At 51.7% G+C, this 27,033-nt stretch overlaps 1 long non-coding RNA gene across 3 annotated transcripts in view; it reads right to left on the bottom strand.

Moving 5' to 3' along the window:
* LOC134945026 (uncharacterized) overlaps positions 1-14,758 on the bottom strand; it is a 488,035-nt gene extending 473,277 nt beyond the window's left edge. For 2 of the 3 annotated variants that reach the window (XR_010182029.1, XR_010182027.1), the window contains exons 1-4: positions 13,805-14,758; positions 13,465-13,554; positions 13,054-13,126; positions 11,902-12,070 (exon numbers count right to left, since the gene is read on the bottom strand). This is a non-coding gene — a long non-coding RNA (uncharacterized LOC134945026). Of the gene's footprint in view, positions 1-11,901; positions 12,071-13,053; positions 13,127-13,464; positions 13,561-13,804 lie in introns of all 3 variants that reach the window. The other variant, XR_010182028.1, reaches the window with a different exon arrangement.
* Positions 14,759-27,033: the final 12,275 nt, after the last annotated feature.

Genomic DNA, 27,033 nt, shown 5'->3' with positions numbered 1-27,033 from the left:
GCCAATAGTCCTGCAGGCCATGTCACTGGCAATTCTGACGAGTCCTCTCCTGCCTGGGATTCCTCCGATGCATCCTTGCGTGTAACGCCTACTGCTGCTGGCGCTGCTGTTGTTGCCGCTGGGAGTCGATGGTCATCCCAGAGGGGAAGTCGTAAGCCCACTTGTACTACTTCCAGTAAGCAATTGACTGTTCAACAGTCCTTTGCGAGGAAGATGAAATATCACAGCAGTCATCCTACTGCAAAGCGGATAACTGAGGCCTTGGCATCCTGGGTGGTGAGAAACGTGGTTCCGGTATCCATCATTACTGCAGAGCCAACTAGAGACTTGTTGGAGGTACTGTGTCCCCGGTACCAAATACCATCTAGGTTCCATTTCTCTAGGCAGGCGATACCGAAAATGTACACAGACCTCAGAAAAAGAGTCACCAGTGTCCTAAAAAATGCAGCTGTACCCAATGTCCACTTAACCACGGACATGTGGACAAGTGGAGCAGGGCAGGGTCAGGACTATATGACTGTGACAGCCCACTGGGTAGATGTATGGACTCCCGCCGCAAGAACAGCAGCGGCAGCACCAGTAGCAGCATCTCGCAAACGCCAACTCTTTCCTAGGCAGGCTACGCTTTGTATCACCGCTTTCCAGAATACGCACACAGCTGAAAACCTCTTACGGCAACTGAGGAAGATCATCGCGGAATGGCTTACCCCAATTGGACTCTCCTGTGGATTTGTGGCATCGGACAACGCCAGCAATATTGTGTGTGCATTAAATATGGGCAAATTCCAGCACGTCCCATGTTTTGCACATACCTTGAATTTGGTGGTGCAGAATTTTTTAAAAAACGACAGGGGCGTGCAAGAGATGCTGTCGGTGGCCAGAAAAATTGCGGGACACTTTCGGCGTACAGGCACCACGTACAGAAGACTGGAGCACCACCAAAAACTACTGAACCTGCCCTGCCATCATCTGAAGCAAGAAGTGGTAACGAGGTGGAATTCAACCCTCTATATGCTTCAGAGGTTGGAGGAGCAGCAAAAGGCCATTCAAGCCTATACAATTGAGCACGATATAGTAGGTGGAATGCACCTGTCTCAAGTGCAGTGGAGAATGATTTCAACGTTGTGCAAGGTTCTGATGCCCTTTGAACTTGCCACACGTGAAGTCAGTTCAGACACTGCCAGCCTGAGTCAGGTCATTCCCCTCATCAGGCTTTTGCAGAAGAAGCTGGAGGCATTGAAGAAGGAGCTAAAAGGGAGCGATTCCGCTAGGCATGTGGGACTTGTGGATGCAGCCCTTAATTCGCTTAACAAGGATTCACGGGTGGTCAATCTGTTGAAATCAGAGCACTACATTTTGGCCACCGTGCTCGATCCTAGATTTAAAGCCTACCTTGGATCTCTCTTTCCGGCAGACACAGGTCTGCTGGGGTTGAAAGACCTGCTGGTGACAAAATTGTCAAGTCAAGCGGAACGCGACCTGTCAACATCTCCTCCTTCACATTCTCCCGCAACTGGGGGTGCGAGGAAAAGGCTCAGAATTCCGAGCCCACCCGCTGGCGGTGATGCAGGGCAGTCTGGAGCGACTGCTGATGCTGACATCTGGTCCGAACTGAAGGACCTGACAACGATTACGGACATGTCGTCTACTGTCACTGCATATGATTCTCTCAACATTGATAGAATGGTGGAGGATTATATGAGTGACCGCATCCAAGTAGGCACGTCACACAGTCCGTACTTATACTGGCAGGAAAAAGAGGCAATTTGGAGGCCCTTGCACAAACTGGCTTTATTCTACCTAAGTTGCCCTCCCACAAGTGTGTACTCCGAAAGAGTGTTTAGTGCCGCCGCTCACCTTGTCAGCAATCGGCGTACGAGGTTACATCCAGAAAATGTGGAGAAGATGATGTTCATTAAAATGAATTATAATCAATTCCTCCGCGGAGACATTGACCAGCAGCAATTGCCTCCACAAAGTACACAGGGAGCTGAGATGGTGGATTCCAGTGGGGACGAATTGATAATCTGTGAGGAGGGGGATGTACACGGTGATATATCGGAGGGTGAAGATGAGGTGGACATCTTGCCTCTGTAGAGCCAGTTTGTGCAAGGAGAGATTAATTGCTTCTTTTTTGGGGGGGGTCCAAACCAACCCGTCATATCAGTCACAGTCGTGTGGCAGACCCTGTCACTGAAATGATGGGTTGGTTAAAGTGTGCATGTCCTGTTTTGTTTATACAACATAAGGGTGGGTGGGAGGGCCCAAGGACAATTCCATCTTGCACCTCTTTTTTCTTTTCTTTTTCTTTGCATCATGTGCTGATTGGGGAGGGTTTTTTGGAAGGGACATCCTGCGTGACACTGCAGTGCCACTCCTAGATGGGCCCGGTGTTTGTGTCGGCCACTAGGGTCGCTAATCTTACTCACACAGTCAGCTACCTCATTGCGCCTCTTTTTTTCTTTGCGTCATGTGCTGTTTGGGGAGGGTTTTTTGGAAGGGACATCCTGCGTGACACTGCAGTGCCACTCCTAGATGGGCCCGGTGTTTGTGTCGGCCACTAGGGTCGCTAATCTTACTCACACAGCTACCTCATTGCGCCTCTTTTTTTCTTTGCGTCATGTGCTGTTTGGGGAGGGTTTTTTGGAAGGGCCATCCTGCGTGACACTGCAGTGCCACTCCTAGATGGGCCCGGTGTTTGTGTCGGCCACTAGGGTCGCTAATCTTACTCACACAGCTACCTCATTGCGCCTCTTTTTTTCTTTGCGTCATGTGCTGTTTGGGGAGGGTTTTTTGGAAGGGACATCCTGCGTGACACTGCAGTGCCACTCCTAGATGGGCCCGGTGTTTGTGTCGGCCACTAGGGTCGCTTATCTTACTCACACAGCGACCTCGGTGCAAATTTTAGGACTAAAAATAATATTGTGAGGTGTGAGGTATTCAGAATAGACTGAAAATTAGTGGAAATTATGGTTTTTGAGGTTAATAATACTTTGGGATCAAAATGACCCCCAAATTCTATGATTTAAGCTGTTTTTTAGTGTTTTTTGAAAAAAACACCCGAATCCAAAACACACCCGAATCCGACAAAAAAAATTCGGTGAGGTTTTGCCAAAACGCGTTCAAACCCAAAACACGGCCGCGGAACCGAACCCAAAACCAAAACACAAAACCCGAAAAATTTCAGGCGCTCATCTCTAGTTTGTGTACATTGAGCCATCAGAAAACAAAGGTTTCACTATCTCACTCTCACTCAAAAAGTCCGTATTTCGGAATATTCCGTATTTCGGAATATTTGGATATGGGATACTCAACCTGTACCTGCATATGTTTTTTTGCGGGAAATTGTACAAGTGATGCATACACAATTGCTTGATGTACTTTAATTGCATACACTATTTATTCAGGCTCCATGCGGCCTGTTTGTGGGTATATGCAGGAGAGGACAGACAGAGAGAGAGAGAGAGACAGACAGAGAGAGCGATAGAGAGAAGAGAGAAGGAGATGAAAATTTGGTGTTGGAGAGATGTGGGAGGTAAGTTATCTTTATGTATGTTTGCAGCAAACTCCTGCTTCCATGGTTTAGATGTTCTTTATTGCATTTCGTACACTTTTTTATCTTTTTATTTTGTTTCTTGCTCTTTTTCCTACATTAATTATGTTACAGTACATGTAGATTTTATATTGTTTAACAAAAAATGTATTGTTCAACATTTGTGATGGTGTTGGGCTTCATTATAATTGTAATATGTTTTTCTTTATTCTAATTAGAACAAGTGTATATATATATATATATTCCATAGACAAAAAACCTTACGGTTTCACATGTCCCATTAAGGCTTACACATAATCTGGCATTTCAGAAACCTGTTTTAACTCTTCCATTCAAACTCCAAAAAGCGATGAAATTCCGATCATTAAGGCTGACGCCTTAATGGACGTGTTCCTTGCGCAATACAGATATGGTATGCCATCACAGCCTGTGGGTAAGTGCAGATTCAGCACTCTCACAGAGTGACATTGCTGTCACTCACACAATGGTGGAGCTGCTAATTCACAGATTTGTGTGCTCATTGGAATACACACATGCAGTCTATGCAACTGAAGGTCTGAGCAGTTTTGTGGTGCTCCCATCCCACACAGTGCCCACAACCATCCCATTCGGTCACCACAACCATCCCACCTTGTTACAACATCCTTCTAACTCCATACATCCATCTCACTTAGTATACACATTTTGCTCCCTCAAACATCTTGGTTAATTGCTAAAACTATAATACCCCATCTACGGTCTATGCATCTACACTTACTTCCCCTATATACCCCCATGTTGCTCTGTCTTCCCCAATCCCTACTGCTGTGATCTCCCATCTGTGCTAGTCTGTACTAATTTATCTGCACCATCTGTCTTTCCGCACTTGTGCCTTGTCTGTACCACCATTTCCTTCTCTCTGTGCTGCTCAGTGTTTCCCTCTTCAACGTCACTCTTTCTCCTCCAATACATGGCACACTGTCTTCTCTCCCATCTGAACCAGTTTTCTACCCATCTGCATCGTTGCCCCCATCCGCACCATTCTGTCTCCCTTCCCATACTTGCTTAATCTACCTCCAATCCACAGCCCTCTTACCCCATTCATGTAGCTGAGGTTGCCCTATCCAACCCACCCAAGGATTAGGCCTAGCTGCCACACCCCAAGGGAAGGTAAAAATACTTATCCCTTCCAATGTTGAGACTGTATTCCCCTCATCCATGCTGCTCTGCCTTCCTCATCTGCACCGTTTCTTTCCATCTGTACTTTCCCCCTCATCCACACGGCACTGTCCACCCATTCACACAGCTCTGTCTCCCCACCATCTGTGCCACTGTCTTTTCCCCATCTGTTGCACACTGTCTTATCTCCCCTCATCTGTGGGGGTAATTCAGGGTTGATCGTAGATGTGCTAAATTTAGCACATCTACGATCATTTACTCTGACATGTGGGGGGTCCCGCACAGGGATAGTCCACTCCGCATGTCAGGCCCTACCACCCCATCCACAGGTATAAAAGCTTTGCACGGCGGTGATGCTTTTGTACCTGACAAGTAGCTCCCTGGCAGCGCAGCTCCTGCGCTCTTAGCAGGGGGATAACCACCGTAGTCTGCCCCCCCCCCAATGGTCCGGAAACGCCTCAGTTGTGCTGACCATGCCCCGCCAATGACGTTCTAATGCCGTTGGCATGCCCCCCTCCTTCCCCGCAACCGCCTCTGCTTGTCAATCAGGCAGGGCGATCGCAGCCAGTGAGATGCTCTCTGGTCTCCCGGGGTACGCATGCACAGTGCGGCCATTGCGCATGCGCACCCCACAAACTAATTCAGACTGCGATTGCTGCTGCTGCGGTCTGAATTATCCAGTGTTTCTTTGTCACCACCCATCAATGCTGCTTAGTCTTCCCTCTATTCACGCACTTCTGTTCCCCCATCCGCTCTGTCTCCTCCCTCCAACCAACAACACTCTTACCTCATCCGAGCAGCTTGGTCTTCCGCTCAGACCTTCAGTTGCATAGACTGCATGTGTGTATTCCAATGAGCACACAAATCTGTGAATTAGCAGCTCCACCATTGTGTGAGTGACAGCAATGTCACTCTGTGAGAGTGCTGAATCTGCACTTACCCACAGGCTGTGATGGCATACCATATCTGTATTGCGCAAGGAACACGTCCATTAAGGCGTCAGCCTTAATGATCGGAATTTCATCGCTTTTTGGAGTTTGAATGGAAGAGTTAAAACAGGTTTCTGAAATGCCAGATTATGTGTAAGCCTTAATGGGACATGTGAAACCGTAAGGTTTTTTGTCTATGGAATTTCATAGCTTTTTTTCAATTTATTTTTTTTAATTCAGAAATGTAAAAATTTCACACTAAGAATAAACATTTGATTTTTTAAATGTTTAATGAAAATGTTTTTATAACATCACTGTTCTGTACAAAATGCTAAATATTTTTATTTACCAAACAGAATTGTTATACTTTTAACTTTGGTCAAAATACTTTGTTGCCTTTGCGAATGATGCAGGTAGGGGGGTAGGCGGCAGCAGCCTGTGACTGAGGCTAGAGGCATGTGTGAAATGCATTGCGTGTACGTGTGAGGTGCCGTGTGCGTCAGGTGCTGTGGTTATATATCTATGTGTGTTTGTCAGATGCTGCATGTATATACATCTGTGTGTTTTAGGTCCTGCGCGTATATATGTGTGTGTCAGGTGCTGCACATATATGTGTGTGTGTCAGGTGGCGCACATATATATGTGTGTGTCAGGTGCCACGCGTATATATGTGTGTGTCAGGTGCCACGCGTATATATGTGTGTGTCAGGTGGCGCGCCTATATGTGTGTGTGTCAGGTGGCGCATGTATATATGTGTGTCAGGTGGCGCGCATATATATGTGTGTGTCAGGTGCTACGCATGTACATACGTATGTGTGTGGTGTCGATGCGCATGTATGTGTGTGTCACGTGCCACGCGTGTACATGTGTGTGTGTTTGTTAAATGCTACATCTGTGTATATGTGCATGTGTGCCAGGTGCTGCGTAAATGCTATGTGGATGTGTGTGTTTCAGGTGCTGCGTGTATATATGTGTGTGTGTCAGGTGCTGAATGTATGTGTGTGTGTCAGGTTCTGCGTGTGTGTGTGTGTGTGTCAGGTGCTGCGTGTTTGTATCAGGTGCTGCGTGTTTGTGTGTGTGTGTGTGTCAGGTGCTGCGTGTTTATGTGTGTGTATGTGTCAGGGCTGCGTGTTTATGTGTGTTTGTCAGGTGCTGCATGTTTATGTGTGTGTGTCAGGTGCCATGCGTGTATGTACACGTGTGTGTCAGGTGCCATGCGTGTATGTACACGTGTGTGTCAGGTGCCACGCGTGTATGTACATGTGTGTGGTGCAACGCATGTACGTACATAGGTGGGTAGGGTGCCGCGTGTGTACGTATAAGCATACAGTGCCATGCGTGTACGTACGCATGTGTGTGTATATATATATATATATATATATATAAGAGAGGTGTCGCGCGTGTATGTAAACGTGTGTGTATCAGTTAGGTGTCAGGCGTGTACGTACACGTGTGTGTGTCAGGTGTTGCACGCGTACGTACATGTGTGTCAGCTGTTGTGCGTGTACGTACACGTGTGTGTCAGGTGTCGCATGTGTGCATACACGTGTGTGTGGGTGTGTGTGTGTCAGGTGTTGCGCGTTTATGTACACACGTGCTTGTCAGGTGTCGTACGTACACGTGTGTGTCAGGTGTCGCGGGTGTGTGTCAGGTGTCACGCGTGTACGTACACGTGTGAGTGTCAGGCGTGTACGTACACGTGTGAGTGTCAGGCGTGTACGTACACGTGTGTCAGGTGTCATGCGTGAACGTACACACGTGTGTGTGTCAGGCGTCGCACGTGTATGTACACGTGTGTGTCAGGTGTCACGCGTGTAAGTACACATGTGTGTGTGTCAGGTGTCACGTGTGTACGTACACACGTGTGTGTGTCTGGTGTCGCGAGTGTACGTTCATGTGTATGTCAGGTGTCACACGTGTACGTTCATGTGTATGTCAGGTGTCACACGTGTACGTTCATGTGTATGTCAGGTGTCACGCGCGTACGTACACGTGTGTGTGTCAGGTGTCACACGTGTACTTACACGTGTGTGTCAGGTGTCACACATGTAAGTACACGTATGTGTGTGTCAGGCGTGTACGTACACGTATGTGTGTGTCAGGTGTCACGCGTGTACGTACACGTGTGTGTGTCAGGTGTCACGCGTGTATGTACACGTGTGTGTGTGTGTGTCAGGTGTCACGTGTGTATGTACACATGTGTGAGTGTCAGGTGTCACGCGTGTATGTACACATGTGTGAGTGTCAGGTGTTGCACATGTACATACACGTGTGTGTCAGGTGTCACGCGTGTATGTACACGTGTCTGTGTCAGGTGTCCCGTGTGTACATTCACACATGAGTGTGTCAGGTTCACACGTGTGTGTGTGTGTGTGTCAGGTGTAGCGCGTGCACGTACCGTGTGCGTGTCAGGTGTTGCGCATGTACGTACACGTGTGTGTTAGGTGTCACGCGTGTATGTACACACGTGTGTGTGTGTGTGTGTGTGTGTCAGGTGGCCAGCGTGTACATACACACGTGTGTCAGGTGTCACACGTGTGTGTGTCAGGTGTCACACGTGTGTGTGTCAGGTGTCACACGTGTGTGTGTCAGGTGTCACACGTGTGTGTGTCAGGTGTCACACGTGTGTGTGTCAGGTGCCGCGCGTGTACGTACACGCGTGTGTTTGTCAGGTGTCACACATGTACGTACACACGTGTGTGTGTGTGTGTGTGTGTGTGTCCGGCGTCACGAGTGTACGTACATGTGTATGTCAGGTGTCACGCACGTACGTATTTGTATGTGTCAGGTGTCACACGCGCGTACGTACGCGTGTGTGTCAGGTGTCACACGCGCGTACGTACGCGTGTGTGTGTCAGGTGTCACACGTGTACGTACACGTGTGTGTCAGGTGTCACGCGTGTACGTACACGTGTGTGTGTGTCAGGTGTTGCGCATGTACGTACACGTGTGTCAGGTGTCACGCGTGTATGTACACATGTGTCTGTCAGGTGTCGCGCGTGTACGTACACATGTGTGTGTCAGGTGTCACACGTGTGTGGTGTCGCGCGTGTGTGTGTGTCAGGTGTCGCGCATGTGTGTGTGTGTCAGGTGTCGCGCGTTTACGTACATGCGTGTGTGTGTGTGTGTCAGGTGTCGCGCATGTACGTACACGCGTGTGCGTGTCAGGTGTCGCGCGTTTACGTACATGCGCGTGTGTGTGTGTCAGGTGTCGCGCATGTACGTACACGCGTGTGCGTGTGTGTGTCAGGTGTCACGCGTGTGTGTGTCAGGTGTCGCATGTTTACGTACATGCGTGTGTGTGTCAGGTGTCGCGCGTGTACATACATGTGTGTGTGTGTGTGTGTCAGGTGTCGCGCGTGTACGTACATGTGGGTGTGTGTGTGTGTGAGGTGTCGCGCATGTACGTACACACGTGTGTGTGTGTTTGTCAGGTGTCATGTGTGTGTGTCAGGTGTCGTGCGTGTGTGTGTCAGGTGTCGCGCGTGTGCGTGCGTGCGTGTCAGGTGTCGCGCATGTACGTACACATGTGTGTGTGTGTCAGGTGTCGTGTGTGTGTGTCAGGTGTCGTGTGTGTGTCAGGTGTCGTGCGTGCGTGTCAGGTGTCGTGTGTGCGTGTCAGGTGTCGTGTGTGTGTGTGTGTGTGTGTGTCAGTCGTCGCACGTGTACGTACACGTGTGTGTCAGGCGTCTCGCGTGTACGTACACGCGTGTGTCAGGCGTCTCGCGTGTACGTACACGCGTGTGTCAGGCGTCACGCGTGTACGTACACGCGTGTGTCAGGCGTCACGCGTGTACGTACACGCGTGTGTCAGGCGTCACGCGTGTACGTACACGCGTGTGTCAGGCGTCACGCGTGTACGTACACGCGTGTGTCAGGCGTCACGCGTGTACGTACACGCGTGTGTCAGGCGTCACGCGTGTACGTACACGTGTGTGTCAGGCGTCACGCGTGTGTCAGGCGTCACGCGTGTACGTACACGTGTGTGTCAGGCGTCACGCGTGTACATACATGTGTCAGGTGTCATGTGTGTGTGTGTGTCAGGTGTCGTGCGTGCGCGTCAGGTGTCGCGCGTGCGCGTCAGGTGTCGCGCGTGCGCGTCAGGTGTGCGGGCGCGGGCACGTGCGCATCGCGCGCGTGTACGTACGCATGTGTGTGCGCGTCAGGTGTCGCGCGTGTACGTACGTACGCACGCACGTGTGCGTCAGGTGTCGCGCGTGTACGTACGCATGTGTGTGTGCGTCAGGTGTCGCACGCGCGTGTGTACAAGCGCGTGTGTGTCAGGTGTCGCGTACGTACAAGCGCGTGTGTGTCAGGTGTCGCGCGGACGGACGTACAATCGCGTGTCAGGTGTCGCGCACGTACGTACGGACGTACGTACGGACGTACACGCGCGTGTCAGGTGTCGCGCGCGTGTGTCAGGTGTCGCGCGCGTGTGTCAGGTGTCGCGCGCGTACGTACACGCGTGTGTGTCAGGTGTTGCGCGCGTACGTACACGCGTGTGTGTCAGGTGTCGCGCGCGTACGTACACGTGTGTGTGTCAGGTGTCGCGCGCGTACGTACATGCGTGTGTGTGTGTCAGGTGTCGCTTGCGTTTGTACACGCTTGTGTCAGGTGTCGCGTACGTACACGTGTGTGTGTGTCAGGTGTCGCGCGCGTACGTACACGCGTGCGTCAGGTGTCACGCGCGTACGTACACACTTGTGTGTCAGGTGTCACGCGTGTACGTACACATGTGTGTGTCAGGTGTTGCGCATGTACATACACATGTGTCAGGTGTCACGTGTGTACGTACACACGTGTGTGTGTCAGGTGTCGCACGCGTACGTACACGCTTGTGTGTCAGGTGTCGCGCGTGTGTGTCAGGTGTCACACGTGTATATACACGCGCATTTGTCAGGTGTCGCGCGTGTACGTACACGCGCGTGTGTCAGGTGTCACGTGTGTACGTGCATGTGTGTGTCATGTGTCGCATGTGTACGTAAGCGTGCGCGTTTCAGGTGACGCGCGTGTGTGTGTCAGGCGTGTACGTACACACGTGTGTGTGTGTCAGGCGTCGCACGTGTACGTACACACGTCAGGCGCCGCACATGTACGTACACATATGTGCGCGTCAGGTGTTGCGCATGTACGTACACATATGTGCACATGCACGTCAGGTGTCGCGCGTGTATATACACGTGTGTGCGCATCAGGTGTCGTGCATGTGCATCAGGTGTCGCACGTGTACGTACACGTGCATGTCAGGTGTCGCACGTGTGTGTGTGTGTGTGTCAGGTGTCTTGTGTGTGCATCAGGTGTCGCACATGTACGTACACGTGTGTGTCAGTTGTGTGAGGTGCCACGTGTTTGTCAGGTGCCGCACATGTATATGTGTGTTAAATGCTACATGCATTTATGTGTGTGCCAAGTACTGCATGTGTATATTAGTGTGTCTGATAATGTGCCTGTATCAGTTGCCGTGCGTGTGTGTGTCAGGTGTTGTGCGTGTATATATGTGTGTATAAGGTATTGCGCGTGTATATATGTGTGTGGCTGTGAGGTGCTGCGCGTGTATATGTAGGTGCTGTGTGTGTGTGTTTCAGGTGCTCTGCGTGTATATACGTGTGTCAGGTGCTGCGTGTATATACATGTGTGTCAGGTGCTGTGTGTATGTGTGAGTGGCAGATGCTGTGTGTATATGCAGTGAGTGGCAGATGCTTTGGGTGTATATGAGTGGCAGGTGCTGTGCATGTATATGTGTGTGTGTGTGTGTGTGTGTGTGTGTGTGTGTGTGTGAGGTGCTGCAAGTGTATGTGTGTTAGGTGCTGTGTGTGTATTAAATGCCACGTCTATGTATGTGTCAGGTGCTGCCTGTCTATGTGTGTGTCAGACGCTGCATGTTTATATTAGTGTGCCAGCTGTTGTGCATGTGTCAGGTGTTGCACGTCTACATTATGTGTGTGTGTCAGGTGCAGCACATGTATATGTGTGTGTTAGGTGATGCGCGTGTATATAAGAGTGTGTCAGGTGGTGCGAGTGTATGTGTGTGTGTCAGGTGGTGCGAGTGTATATGTGTGTGTCAGGTTCTGTGCGTGTTAAATGCCTTGTGTGTGTGTGTCAGTTGCTGCATGTGTAGATTAGTGTGTCTGATGTTATGCATGTGTGTATATGAGAGTCAGGTGCTGCCTTTGTGTGTGTCAGGTGTTGCACGTGTATATGAGTGTCATGTGCTGCATGTGTGTTAAATACCGCTCCCCCCCCCCCCAACACACACATACCGAGCTCTCTAGATCTGCTCTCTCTCCTGAGGAGCGCTGTTTTCCACAGATACTGGCAGGTTGTCTTTCCCCTGCCTGTCACCGGCTCTTCTGCTGTGAGCGTTCTTCTACGACTCCTGTCAGCATGCATTGCTTGTATGACTGCAGATCAATGGTTCCCCTCACACCCCTATATAAAAATAAATAAATAAATATATATGAGTGGAAAGCAACACTCAGGGCACAGGAGACTGTACTGAAGGGGCAACAAGCAAGGCGCAGGGGCTGGGTGGGGCGGCACGCAGACACAGGACTGTACGGGGGATCAACACTCAGGGCACAGGGGACTGTACAGTGGGGAAATGCACAGGGCGCATGGGACTATACAGGGGGGCAACACACAGGGCGCATGGGACTATACAGGGGGGCAACACACAGGGCGCATGGGACTATACAGGGGGGCAACACACAGGGCGCAGAAGACTGTTTAGGGGCGACATACAGGGTGCAGGGGACTGTTATGGAGGGGTGACTCGCAAGGTGCAGGATGCAGGGGACTGTATGGGGTGGTTACACGCAGGTGCAGGGGACAGTAACGGGTGTAAGCGACACGCTGGGTGCAGGGGACTGTACTGAAGGGGTCGACACGCAGGGTGCAGGGGATGTAGTGAGGGCAACATAAAGGGCATCGGGTACTGTAAGTAGGACAATATGCGGGCATAGGGTACTGTAAGTGGGGCAACATTCAGGGCCAGGGGACTGTACAAGGGGGGGCGGGAGCGACAACAGACAAGGTGCAGGGGACTGTACGGGTCTGTGGGCATCATACATGGGAATGTACAGGGGTAGGGCGACATGCAGGATGCAGGGGACTGTACGGGGGTGTGTGTGACTTGAAGGGCGCAGGGGACAGTACCGGGTAAAGCCACACGCAGGGGACTGTACTGAAGGGGGCGACATGCAGTGCGCAGGGGATTGTACACGCAGGGTGCAGGGGACTGTACAGGGGGAAAGCGACTCTCAGTGTGCAGGAGACTGTACTGAAGGAGTTGACACGCAGGGTGCTGACTGTACAGGGGTGGGCAACATGAGGGACTGTACGGTGGGGCTGACACACATAGGGTGCAGAGGACTGTACAGGGGGCGACTTGTAACAATCTGGGCAGCACTCACCTGATGAGAAGGAGCAGGAACAGGCATGGAGGTGTACACCGATGGCCATCCTTCTTTAGAGTGATCCCAGGCGCTAGGTACACAGACAGAGAGGGGAGGCAATCAAAGGGGGAGGGCTGTCAATGAACATATCCGGGCGGCTGCAGGGAGGATCAGTGAGTGCACCAGGCACACAGCTCGGAGGGTGGAGCCGGTCACAAAGCACAGGGGAAGAAGCGGGGAGCCGAGAACACAGCATAGGGGGTTGGAGTGGGTGAGCCGGGCACCCAGAACGAGGACAGGAGCGGGGGAGCCGGCACACAGAACGGGGCGGGGGGGGGGGGGAGCCGGAGGGAGGGGGTGGCCGGACATACAGCGGGAGGGGTGGGAGCCGGGCACACAGAGGGGTGGGAAGGGGCAGTCAGAACTCACCCATTGCTGTGCTACTGGTACCTTGGTGGAGGACTGGTTCTCTAAATTGTGCTGCTGAAGTGCGGTCTGTGCCTCTATGTCCTAGGACTTCTGGTGCTCGGATAGATATAGATATATATATATATATACACACACACACACACACACACACATATATACACACACACACACACACATATAACACACATATATACACATACACAAACATATAATCAAACACACATACACACATACATACATACTTACATACACAAGCACAAACAAACCCAAATACATACTGTACATATCATACAAATACACACAGAAACAAAGTAAAACTTACATATACAGTAAAACTTACATATAGTGTACACAGTGGGCTGGAGGCAGAGGGGCGAATGTGTGAGGACGGAGGGAGCTGCCGGCCCCGGGACATTCATGACTGTAAGCAGAGAGCTGCATCGGGCCGTGAGTACTGGCCTTTAGCTTTCTGTAGTTGCTGCAGCTCCGCACCCCGCGATCGCGTCTTTTTTTTTATTTTTTATTTTTTTCAGCTGTGTCTCCTGTGTCTCTGTCTCAAAAAGATAACTCGGCTCATCAGGGGGGGTTTCCAGGTACTCGGAAACCCCCCCTGCGTGCGCCACTGACCCAGAGGAGAATTTATGAAAGGGGACTCACTGACCGTGAGAGGCCTGCTAGAGAGACGAGCTGTGCTGGCCGGGTCTCCTGTTAGGGAACATAGCAGGCCCACTGTAGAGAAGAGAGCCGTGCTGTGGAGGAGGTCCAGGCAGTGCGTGACCTGGCGGCAACTTGGAGAAGTCAGTCTGAAGCGGCTGCTGAGGGAGGGGGCCGCACGTCCAAAATCCTGCTGGCGGCGCCTCCCTGATTCTGCCAGAGAACTCTCAAAGGAGACGGAGAGGCGGCGGTCGGCTCCTGGAGGCCAAGTGAGGCAGTGCCTGTGATCAATTATGTGTGACAGCAGGACGACCGCCTCTATCGCTCATCATAAAATCCGCTCTGTCTGTGACTGACGGAGCATAATGTGGGCGAGCAGGTGCAGGCTTCCAGCGGCAGCTGTCCGATCATGTGCGCCGACAGCCTGCTGGGGCCTGGCCTGCACAGATGTACTTTTAATGTGCAGCGCTGTTCTATCATCGGCGGATGCCGCGGCCAGGCCCCTGGTACTAGCCGGGCCCCAAGGGAGTGTCTTGGGTACTCCTCAAATCTGAAAGTGGCTGTGTGTACCTGTAACTGAGCATGCTGGCGGCTGCAGCGAGGGGTCTGGGCTACTGGCTTCAAAGTCGGCCATGCCTGTACACTCATATGAAGCCTCTCTCCGTACACCCCCTGCTGGCAGCCACTGCGCAGCCGCAACAAATTGAAAAGCCCTATCTTTATAATGGGGCATATTTTACTTAATTAAAAAAAAACTATAACTTTCTCAAAAACCACAACCCCAAAAGGCACTACACTGGGGCATACTCTATTTAGTAAAACAAACCCCAAGTCTTAATTCGTCCTCTATCCTGAGTTATGCCTTCCCAAAAATCTCCTCATTCATTCTATAGGAAAACGGTGTCAAAAAGCCACTGAGGGAGTGGCAGAAAAAAACTGACAGTTGAAATTTGGCATGCAGAAGCGGGTGACAATTCTACGCGTCCATGCCAAATTTCAGCTCAGTACGTCCAATCAGTTTTGAGGTGTAGCCCCTCAAACACCATGCCCCCATCTCAGAAGTTCCCTATGGGAGAATTCTGTTTGTTCGATTCAGCCTTAATATAAGGGCACGACCGTGCCCTTATAATATATATATATATATATATATATATATATATATATAACACTCAAAATGAAAACGGCACTCAGAGACAGGAGAATTGTAGAAAAAGGTTTACTTCATCCCATTAACGTTTCGGGGCAGCAAGCCCCGTCCTCAGAATGGACAGATATATATATATATATAAATACAAAATCCGGCACTCCTTGGGTACACATACATAATTGCTTTACAGAGTGCCCTCCACGATGAATGTCCTGCATGGACACGTCCCCATATTTTCTGCAACTTGGCGACACTCCGGTCAGTACTCACACGTTAGACAAGCAGGCTTGGTTTGCAATGTTTCAATGTCGTGTAATGACACTTTTGGCAACCAGTATAAGCGTCATTAAACGACGCTGAAACTTTGTAAACCAAGCCTGCTTGTCTAACGTGTGATTATTGACCGTAGTGCCGCCGGGTTGCAGAATATATATATATATATATTATATATATATATATATATATATATATATATATATATATATAAAAGAAGGGAAATACAGCGCCACTTCTGAGCCAAAAAGGAAAAATTACCACCAAATATTCACTATGGTAACTATGTACTGTATATACACTGTATATATAAAATCACCCACAGGCAACTTGCAGCCCACGCTACAAATAGGTGTGAATTTTCTATAGAAAATTAAACTTGAACAGACTATATATACACACACACAAGTTCACACACACTCGCATTAATACAATTACACACTGTACATACACAATCGTCATAGACACTCAGCTGCGCCTCCACTGAAAGCCCTCCGACAAGCACACTTCTCTCTACCTAATTATAATACCGCCAGATACCAGCCGCTCCGGAGCGCAGTCCACTTGATTGCCCGCTGTATGCTGCAGCTGCCGCTACTACAGATGACCCGCAGCTCCCCCAGCTCAGTCCTTTCCGGTGCACAGGAGAGCACAGAGAACTCTTGTTCGCGGAGCTCTGGCTGAGGAGCTGTCAGGCGGCAGCTCAGATCATGGCTGCGGCGGACACTGTAGAGATGGAGACGCTGTCTCCGTCTCAAAAAAAAAAAATCTCAGTCCATCAGGGGGGTTTCTGGGTACTCAGAAACCCCCCCTGCGTGCGCTACTGCGCCTCACCCAGCTCATTCACACAGACAGCTTCAAGTTCACACAAGAAGTGCCTGACTGAGAGGAGCGGCGCACTTCCGCTGTGGCTCTCCATACTTGCGGGCAGCGGCTGAGCGGCAGCCACATTATAGATAGTGCCTGTCTGCCTCCTCCATATAAAAAAATAAATAAATTGTTCAGCAGCGCTGAGTGATCGGCGGCCATGGGGGGGTTTCTAGGTACTCAGAAACCCCCCCTGCGTGCGCGTGTGCGTGCTGGCTGTCCTCCTGCAGCTCCACGTGACTCCTTCCCACTCTGTCTCCTCGTGCCCAACTGCCAGAGCTACTCTCTGTACACCCCCTGCTGGCGGCCACTGCGCAGCCGCAACAAATTGAAAAGCCCTATCTGTATAATGGGGCATATTTTACTTAATTAAGAAAAAACTGTAACTTCCTGAAAAACCTTAACCCCAAAAGGCACTAGACTGGGACATACTCTATTTAGTAAAACAAACCCCAAGTCTTAATTCGTCCTCTATCCTGAGTTATGCCTTCCCAAAAAAATCCTCATTCACTCTATGGGAATACGGTGTCAAAAAGCCACAGAGGGAGTGGCAGAAAAAAACTGACAGTTGGAACTTTAGGTTACTCCCAATTCCTCATTTTTTATTATTTTGCCCTGAAATTTGGCATGCAGCACCGGGTGACGATTCTACGCTCCCATGCCAAATTTCAGCTCAGTACGTCAAATCAGTTTTGAGGTGTAGCCCCTCAAACACCATGCCCCCATCTCAGAAGTTCCCTATGGGAGAATTCCGTTTGTTCGATTCAGCCTTAATATAAGGGCACGACCGTGCCCTTATAATATATATAAAATAAGATTTTACTCACCGGTAAATCTATTTCTCGTAGTCCGTAGTGGATGCTGGGACTCCGTAAGGACCATGGGGAATAGCGGCTCCGCAGGAGACTGGGCACAACTAAAGAGAGCTTTAGGACTACCTGGTGTGCACTGGCTCCTCCCCCTATGACCCTCCTCCAGACCTCAGTTAGGATACTGTGCCCGGAAGAGCTGACACTAAGCAAGGATTTTGAATCCCGGGTAAGACTCATACCAGCCACACCAATCACACCGTACAACTCGTGATATTATACCCAGTTAACAGTATGACAACGGAGCCTCTGCACAGATGGCTCTCAACAATAACCCTTTTGTTAACAATAACTATGTACAAGTATTGCAGACAATCCGCACTTGGGATGGGCGCCCAGCATCCACTACGGACTACGAGAAATAGATTTACCGGTGAGTAAAATCTTATTTTCTCTGACGTCCTAAGTGGATGCTGGGACTCCGTAAGGACCATGGGGATTATATCAAAGCTCCCAAACAGGCGGGAGAGTGCGGATGACTCTGCAGCACCGAATGAGCGAACTCCAGGTCCTCCTCAGTCAGGGTGTCAAACTTGTAAAATCTTGCAAACGTGTTTGACCCCGACCAAGTAGCAGCTCGGCAAAGTTGTAAAGCAGAGACCCCTCGGGCAGCCGCCCAAGAAGAGCCCACCTTCCTCGTGGAATGGTCTTTTACCGATCTAGAATGCGGAAGTCCCGCCGCAGAATGTGCAAGCTGAATTGTGCGAGCAATAGTCTGCTTTGAAGCAGGAGCACCCATCTTGTTTGGTGCGTAGAGGATAAACAGCGAGTCAGTTTTCCTGACTCCAGCCATTCTGGAAGCAAATTTTCAGGGCCCTGACTACATCCAGCAACTTGGAATCCTCCAAGTTCCGAGTAGCCGCAGGCACCACAATAGGTTGGTTCAAATGAAACGCTGAAACCACCTTAGGCAGAAATTGGGGACGAGTCCTCAATTCCACCCTATCCATATGGAAAAAAGGGCTTTTACATGACAAAGCCGCCAACTCTGACACACGCCTGGCCGAAGCCAGGGCCAATAGCATGACCACTTTCCACGTGAGATATTTTAACTCCACGGTTTTAAGTGGCTCAAACCAATGTGATTTAAGGAAATCCAACACCATGTTGAGATCCCAAGGTGCCACTGGAGGCACAAAAGGAGGCTGAATATGCAGCACTCCTTTAACAAAAGTCTGAACTTCCGGCAGGGAAGCCAGTTCTTTTTGGAAGAAAATCGACAGAGCCGAAATCTGGACCTTAATGGACCCCAATTTGAGGCCCATAGTCACCCCTGACTGTAGGAAGTGCAGGAATCAACCCAGTTGAAATTCCTCCATTGGGGCCTTCCTGTCCTCCCACCAAGCAACATATTTTCGCCATATGCGGTGATAATGTTTTGCGGTCACGTCCTTCCTGGATTTGATCAGCGTAGGAATGACTTCCTCCGGAATGCCCTTTTCCTTCAGGATCCGGTGTTCAACCGCCATGCCGTCAAACGCAGCCGCGGTAAGTCTAGGAACAGAGAAGGCCCCTGCTGCAGCAGGTCTTGTCTGAGCAGTAGAGGCCATGGGTCCTCTGAGATCATTTCTTGAAGTTCTGGGTACCAAGCTCTTCTTGGCCAATCCGGAACAATGAGTATAGGGGGTAATTCCAAGTTGATCGCAGCAGGAAATTTTTTAGCAGTTGGGCAAAACCATGTGCACTGCAGGTGGAGCAGATATAACATGTGCAGAAAGAGTTAGATTTGGGTGGGTTATTTTATTTCTGTGCAGGGTAAATACTGGCTGCTTTATTTTTACACTGCAAATTAGATTGCAGATTGAACACACCCCACCCAGATCTAACTCTCTCTGCACATGTTATATCTGCCTCCCCTGCAGTGCACATGGTTTTGCCCAATTGCTAACAGAATTCCTGCTGCAATCAACTTGGAATTACCCCCATAGTTCTTACTCTTCTCCTTCTTATTATCCTCAGCACCCTTGGTATGAGGGGAAGAGGAGGAAACACATAAACCGACCGGTACACCCACGGTGTCACTAGAGCATCCACCGATATCGCCTGAGGGTCCCTTGACCTGGCGCAATAGTTTTCTAGCTTTTTGTTGAGGCGGGACGCCATCATGTCCACCTGTGGCCATTCCCATCGGTTTGTAATCAGCCGAAAGACTTCTGGATGAAGTCCCCACTCTCCAGGGTGGAGGTCGTGTCTGCTGAGGAAGTCTGCTTCCCAGTTGTCCACTCCCGGAATAAACACTGAAGACAGTGCTAACATGTGATTTTCCGCCCATCGGAGAATCTTCATGGCTTCTGCCATCGCCATCCTGCTTCTCGTGCCGCCCTGTCGGTTTACATGGGCGACCACCGTGATGTTGTCTGAGTGAATCAGTACTAGCTGACTTTGAAGCAGGGGTCTTGCCTGACTTAGGGCATTGTAAATGGCTCTTAGTTCCAGAATATTTATGTGTAGGGACATTTCCTGGCTTGACTATAGTCCCTGGAAATTTCTTCCCTGTGTGACTGCTCCCCAGCTTCGAAGGCTGGCGTCCGTGGTTACCAGGACCCAGTCCTGTATGCCGAATCTGCAGCCCTCCAGAAGATGAGCACTCTGCAGCCACCAAAGTAGAGACACCCTGGTCCTTGCAGACAGGGTTATCCTCTGATGCATCTGAAGATGCGATCCGGACCACTTGTCCAACAGATCCCACTGAAAGATCCGTGCATGGAACCTTCCGAACAGAATTGCTTCGTAAGAAGCTACCATCTTTCCCAGGACTCGCGTGCAGTGGTGCACCGACACCTGTTTTGGTCTTAGGAGGTCTCTGACTAGCGATGACAACTCCTTGGCCTTCTCCTCCGGGAGAAACACCCTTTTCTGTTCTGTGTCCAGAACCATCCCCAGGAACAATAGACGTGTTGCAGGAACCAGCTGCGACTTTGGAATATTCAGGATCCAGCCGTGCTGTTGTAGCACCAGCCTAGAGCAAGTGCTACTCCGATCAACAACTGTTCCTTGGACCTCGCCTTTATCAGGAGATTGTCCAAGTACAGGATAATTATAACTCTTTTTTTCTGCAGGAGTATCATCATCTCGGCCATTACCTTGGTAAACACCCTCAGTGCCGTGGACAGACCAAACGGCAGCGCCTGGAATTGGTAATGACAGTCCTGTACCACAAATCTGAGGTACCCCTGGTGAGGAGTGTAAATGTGGACATGCAGGTAAGCATCCTTGATGTCCAGTGATATCATGTAATCTCCTTCCTCCAGGCTTGAAATAACCGCCCTGAGCGATTCCATCTTGAACTTGAACCGTTTTATATACGTGTTCAAAGATTTTAAATTTAAAATGGGTCTCACCGAACCGTCCGGTTTCGGTACCACAAACATTGTGGAATAGTAACCCCTTCCTTGTTGAAGGAGGGGTACCTTGACTATCACCTGCTGCGAATACAGATTGTGAATTTGCCTCTATCACAGCCTCCCTGTCCAAGGGAGATGTTGGCAAGGCAGATTTTAGGAAACGGCGAGGGGGAGACGTCTCGAATTCCAGCTTGTATCCCTGAGACACTACTTGTAGAATCCAGGGATCCACCTGTGAGCAAGCCCACTGACCGCTGAAGCACTTGAGACGGGCCCCCACCGCACCTGGCTCCACCAGTGGAGCCCCAGCATCATGCTGTGGACTTAGCGGAAGCGGGGGAGGACTCTTGTTCCTGGGAACTGGCTGTATATATATATGCACAAACACTCATGTATATACATGCATATACATGTATACACAAATACACATATGTACATGTTTATGTATGTATAATACACTGATAGAGTACATTATATTTATGAATTAATTGCTTCCCGATTCTGCAGCAGCATCATCAGCACCACCAGTGTTACTCACAGTCACTTCACACTGACTGCTGCACAACACATCACTTAATTTCTGGGCCGCCCGCCACCTGGTGAAGAGACATGGGAGATGAAGGACCAGCAGTGCCACGTTGAGCGGAAGTATTGTGAATTAGTTACCCACACACTCCTTGTGACACCTGCTCCCCGTCTGCCCTCCCACCCGCCGCCTGCTGTCCGGAACCCGCACTGACAAGTAAGTCTCAGCAGAATGTGTCTGCCGGCGGCTCCCAGTCCCCCCTAGAGGAACACTGCCAGTGGTGTGGCAGCCGCGGCACACTAGGACTGAGAGACCGCAGCGAGAGGAAAGCACGGATGGGCGGGAGGAGAGCATGGGCGGACATCACCACGTCACATTGCAAGGTGACACCAGTCCCCCCAGTGAGGCCGCCAACTAATGCACTCAGCATAGTATTAGCAGCAGGCAGAGGGGGGGGGGGGGGGGTGCAGCGGTGGTGGGAGGTACAGAAATGAGCTGCAGGCTAGGCTCCACTGATCACACACTCAGCGATCACTGTGCTACAGCAAGCGTGGCGTGCAGCAGGCACCCCCTGTACGCACGCCTATGCGCTACCACCCCCCATATGCCACACTACATCACTATGCTATAGCCCTCCCATATGCTGCACTTCATAGTTACACTATACCCCCCATACAACATACTACATCACCACACTACACTAGTCACAATAAAATTAAAACATCCCAGTTCCTCATTCTTAATGAGCTCACGTGAGTTCTCTCCCCAACGGAGCTCCAGACCAAGTAACAATGAAGACACCAGCAGCGTGTAGGGGGCAGGCCTGGTCCACTTGTCAGGAGAGAGCAGTCACTGGAGGGTAAGAAGGGGGCGGGGCCTAGTCCTACAGACAGGAGAGAGCACAGACAGGAGAGAGCAAGGTACAGGGGTAGAAGAGGACGGCTGATGTGAAGAAGGGGGAGGGGCCTATTCTTACAGGCTCTCAAAATTCGACTTTTTAAAATTCGACATTTGACAAATTCGACTTTTCTGCAATGGTACAAATGCGGCAATTCGACAAAAGTATATTCAATTGAAGTTTGTAAATTCGACAACAGTGCTTTTAAACAGTAAATTCGTCATTTTCAATCCGCCACACTTTGCAGGCGGAATCTAATAAAAAAAATTTAAATATGTTTTTTTTGCTGTTTTTTGGGGGGTAATAGCATATCTATTTATATTAGAAGGGATTAGGTACTTGGTTTGTCTTTATTGGAGGCACAAGTATTATTTATATATTTTTTAAAAGATTATTATTTGGGGTTTTTTTTTAAATGGAATGTGAAAAACACGAAAAAAAAATTGCGTGGGGTCCCCCCTCCAAAGCATAACCAGCCTCGGGCTCTTCGAGCCGGTCCTGGTTCTAAAAATCCGGGGGAAAAACGGACAGGGGATCCCCCATATTTTTAAAACCAGCGCCGGGCTCTGCGCCTGGTGCTGGTGCAAAAAATACGGGGGACAAAAAGAGTAGGGGTCCCCCGTATTTTTTACACCAGCATCGGGCTCCACTAGCTGGACAGATAATGCCACAGCCGGGGGTCACTTTTATACAGTGCCCTGCGGCCGTGGCATTAAATATCCAACTAGTCACCCCTGGCCGGGGTACCCTGGGGGAGTGGGGACCCCTTCAATCAAGGGATCCCCCCCTCAGCCACCCAAGGGCCAGGGGTGAAGCCCGAGGCTGTCCCCCCATCCAAGGGCTGCGGATGGGAGGCTGATAGCCTTGAGAAAATTGAAAGAATATTGTTTTTTCCAGTAGTACTACAAGTCCCAGCAAGCCTCCCCCGCAAGCTGGTACTTTGAGAACCACAAGTACCAGCATGCGGGAGAAAAACGGGCCCGCTGGTACCTGTAGTTCTACTGGAAAAAAATACCCAAATAAAAACAGGACACAGACACCGTGAAAGTATAACTTTATTTCACACCTGCCGACACACACATACTTACCTATGTTGACACGAAGCAGTCGGTCCTCTTCTCCAAGTAGAATCCACGGGTACCTGAAAATAAAAGATAATTATACTCACCTGATCCAGGTTCCAGATTAAATCCACGTACTTGGCAAAACAACAAACCGAACACCCGGACCAGACGGACTGAAAGGGGTCTCATGTTTACACATGTTACCCCTTTCCACGAATGCAGACATCCGAATCTCGTGGGAATCCGACAGCGGGATGATGACGTTCGGGCGCGCTTGGGTTAGCCGAGCTAGACGGGAAGGTTCGAGCCTGCCTCGTGTAAAATGGGTGAAGTTCGGGGGGTCCGGATTCCGACGAACCGAACCCACTCATCACTAGTATGTGCGTGTGCGTGTCAGGCGCTGCGTGTCAGTGTGTGTGCGTGTCAGGCGCTGCGTGTGAGTGTGTGTGCCTGTCAGGCGCTGCCTGTGAGTGCGCGTGTGTGTCAGGCGCTGCGTGTGAGTGCGCGTGTCTGTCAGGCGCTGCGTGTGAGTGTGTGTGCGTGTGCCTGTCAGGTGCTGCGTGTGAATGCGTGTGCGCGTGTCTGTCAGGCGCTGCGTGTGAGTGCGCGTGTCTGTCAGGCGCTGCGTGTGTCAGGCGCTGCGTGTCTGTGTCTGTCAGGCGCTGCGCGTCTGTGTGTCTGTGTCAGGCGCTGCGCGTCTGTGTGTGTGTGTGTCAGGCGCTGCACGTCTGTGTGTGTGTGTCAGGCGCTGCGCGTCTGTGTGTGTGTGTCAGGCGCTGCGCGTCTGTGTGTGTGTGTCAGGCGCTGCGCGTCTGTGTGTGTGTGTCAGGTGCTGCGCGTCTGTGTGTGTGTGTGTCAGGTGCTGCGTGCCTGTGTGTGTGTCAGGCGCTGCGCGTCTGTGTGTGTCAGGCGCTACGCGTCTGTGTGTGTGTGTCAGGTGCTGCGTGTGAGTGTGTGCGTGTGTCAGGTCCGTGTGAGTGTCAGGTGCTGCGTCTGGGGACGGCAGGGAGGGATGGACGGACACAGCAGGGAGGGCGGGGGGGATGGACGGACACAGCAGGGAGGGCGGGGGGGATGGACGGACACAGCAGGGAGGGCGGGGGGGATGGACGGACACAGCAGGGAGGGCGGGGGGGGGATGGACGGACACAGCAGGGAGGGCGGGGGGGGGATGGACGGACACAGCAGGGAGGGCGGGGGGGGGATGGACGGACACAGCAGGGAGGGCGGGGATGGACGAACACAGCAGGGAGGGCGGGGGGGGGGGATGGACGGACACAGCAGGGAGGGCGGGGGGGGGATGGACGGACACAGCAGGGAGGGCAGGGGGGGATGGACGGACAGAGCAGGGAGGGCGGGGGGGATGGACGGACACAGCAGGGAGGGCGGGGGGGGGATGGACGGACACAGCAGGGAGGGCGGGGGGGGATGGACGGACACAGCAGGGAGGGCGGGGGGGGATGGACGGACACAGCAGGGAGGGCGGGGGGGATGGGCGTACACAGCAGGGAGGGCGGGGGGGGAATGGGCGGACACAGCAGGGAGGGCGGGGGGGGGAATGGCGGACACAGCAGGGAGGGCGGGGGGGATGGGCGGACACAGCAGGGAGGGCGGGGGGATGGGCGGACACAGCAGGGAGGGCGGGGGGAATGGGCGTACACAGCAGGGAGGGCGGGGGGGATGGGCGTACACAGCAGGGAGGGCGGGGGGGATGGGCGTACACAGCAGGGAGGGCGGGGGGATGGGCGTACACAGCAGGGAAGGCGGGGGGGGGATGGGCGTACACAGCAGGGAGGGTGGGGGGGTGGGCGTACACAGCTAGGAGGGCGGAGGACGGACACAGCAGGGAGGGTGGGGGGGGGTGGGCGTACACAGCAGGGAGGGTGGGGGGGGTGGGCGTACACAGCAGGGAGGGTGGGGGTGGATGGGCGTACACAGCAGGGAGGGTGGGGGTGGATGCGCGTACACAGCAGGGAGGGTGGGGGTGGATGCGCGTACACAGCAGGGAGGGTGGGCGTACACAGCAGGGAGGGTGGGGGGGGTGGGCGTACACAGCAGGGAGGGAGGGGGGGGGGCGTACACAGCAGGGAGGGTGGGGGGGGGGCGTACACAGCAGGGAGGGTGGGGGGGGGGCGTACACAGCAGGGAGGGTGGGGGGGGGGCGTACACAGCAGGGAGGGTGGGGGGGGCGTACACAGCAGGGAGGGTGGGGGGGGGGCGTACACAGCAGGGAGGGTGGGGGGGGGCGTACACAGCAGGGAGGGTGGGCGTACACAGCAGGGAGGGTGGGGAGGGTGGGCGTACACAGCAGGGAGGGTGGGGATGGGCGTACACAGCAGGGAGGGTGGGGATGGGCGTACACAGTAGGGAGGGTGGGGATGGGCGTACACAGCAGGGAGGGAGGGCTGGCGGGCGGAGGACGGACACAGCATCGGATGACGGGCGGCCGGGCGGACACAGCCGGGCGGACACAGCAGGGCGGGCGGGCCGGCGGGCGCGCGACGGACACAGCAGGCCGGGGGCGGACACGGCCGGGCGGACACAGCAGGGCGGGGGGGGGGGGGCGGACACAGCAGGGCGGGGGGGGGGGCGGACACTGCAGGGCGGGCGGGAGAAGTATAAGAAAAATAAGAAAGGATAGCATACATCCTGCCGACGCTCCCGGCTTCCTCCGAGCTGCGGCTATCTCCTCCCGCTGACACTCCTGAAGGGGACCCGGCTTCTTCCAACTTCTTCCGGCTCTCTCCGTGTGACTGCTCCGTCGTTCTCCTCCCCCAGTAAGGCTCCCTCCGTCGCTCACGTCCCGCGATCTCCTCCGGGTCTTGTAGAGGCTCCCTCCTTCTCCTCCTCCCGCCGCCTGCAGCTGTCCTCGTCATGCACGAGACACTGCTTCCCGCGCTCTCCTCATGCACAACTTGACAAGCTCATCTATGTTCACCCCCTGCTGGCGGCCACTGCGCAGGCGCAACAAATTGAAAAGCCCTATCTTTAAAATGGGGCATATTTTACTTAATTAAAAAAAAACTATAACTTTTTGAAAAACCACAACCCCAAAAGGCACTACACTGGGACATACTCTATCTAATAAAACAAACCCCAAGTCTTAATTTGTCCTCTATCCTGAGTTATGCCTTCCCAAAAAAATCCTCATTCACTCTATAGGAAAAACGGTGTCAAAAAGCCACAGAGGGAGTGGCAGAAAAAAACTGACAGTTGGAACTTTAGCTTACTCCCAATTCCTAATTTTTTATTATTTTGCCCTGAAATTTGGCATGCAGCAGCGGGTGACGATTCTACACGTCCATGCCAAATTTCAGCTCGGTACGTCCAATCAGTTTTGAGGTGTAGCCCCTCAAACACCATGCCCCCATCTCTGAAGTTCCCTATGGGAGAATTCCGTTTGTTCGATTCAGCCTTAATATAAGGGCACGACCGTGCCCTTATAATATATATATATATATATATATATATATATATACACTGCTCAAAAAAATAAAGGGAACACTACTAAAATAACACATCCTAGATCTGAATTAATTAAATATTTTTATTAAATACTTTGTTCTTTACATAGTTGAATGTGCTGACAACAAAATCACACAAAAATGATCAATGGAAATCAAATTTATTAACCCATGGAGGTCTGGATTTGGAGTCACCCTCAAAACTAAAGTGGAAAAACAGACTACAGGCTGATCCAACTTTGCTGTAATGTCCTTAAAACAAGTCAAAATGAGGCTCAGTAGTGTGTGTGGCCTACACGTGCCTGTATGACCTCCCTACAACCCACACAAGTGGCTCAGGTAGTGCAGCTCATCCAGGATGGCACATCAATGCGAGCTGTGGCAAGAAGGTTTGCTGTGTCTGTCTGCGTAGTGTCCAGAGCATGGAGGCGCTACTAGGAGACAGGCCAGTACATCAGGAGAC

This window comes from Pseudophryne corroboree, chromosome 7 (assembly GCF_028390025.1).
Source record: "Pseudophryne corroboree isolate aPseCor3 chromosome 7, aPseCor3.hap2, whole genome shotgun sequence".
Taxonomy (NCBI): domain Eukaryota; kingdom Metazoa; phylum Chordata; class Amphibia; order Anura; family Myobatrachidae; genus Pseudophryne; species Pseudophryne corroboree.
This window is presented reverse-complemented; position numbering and strand designations above follow the sequence as displayed.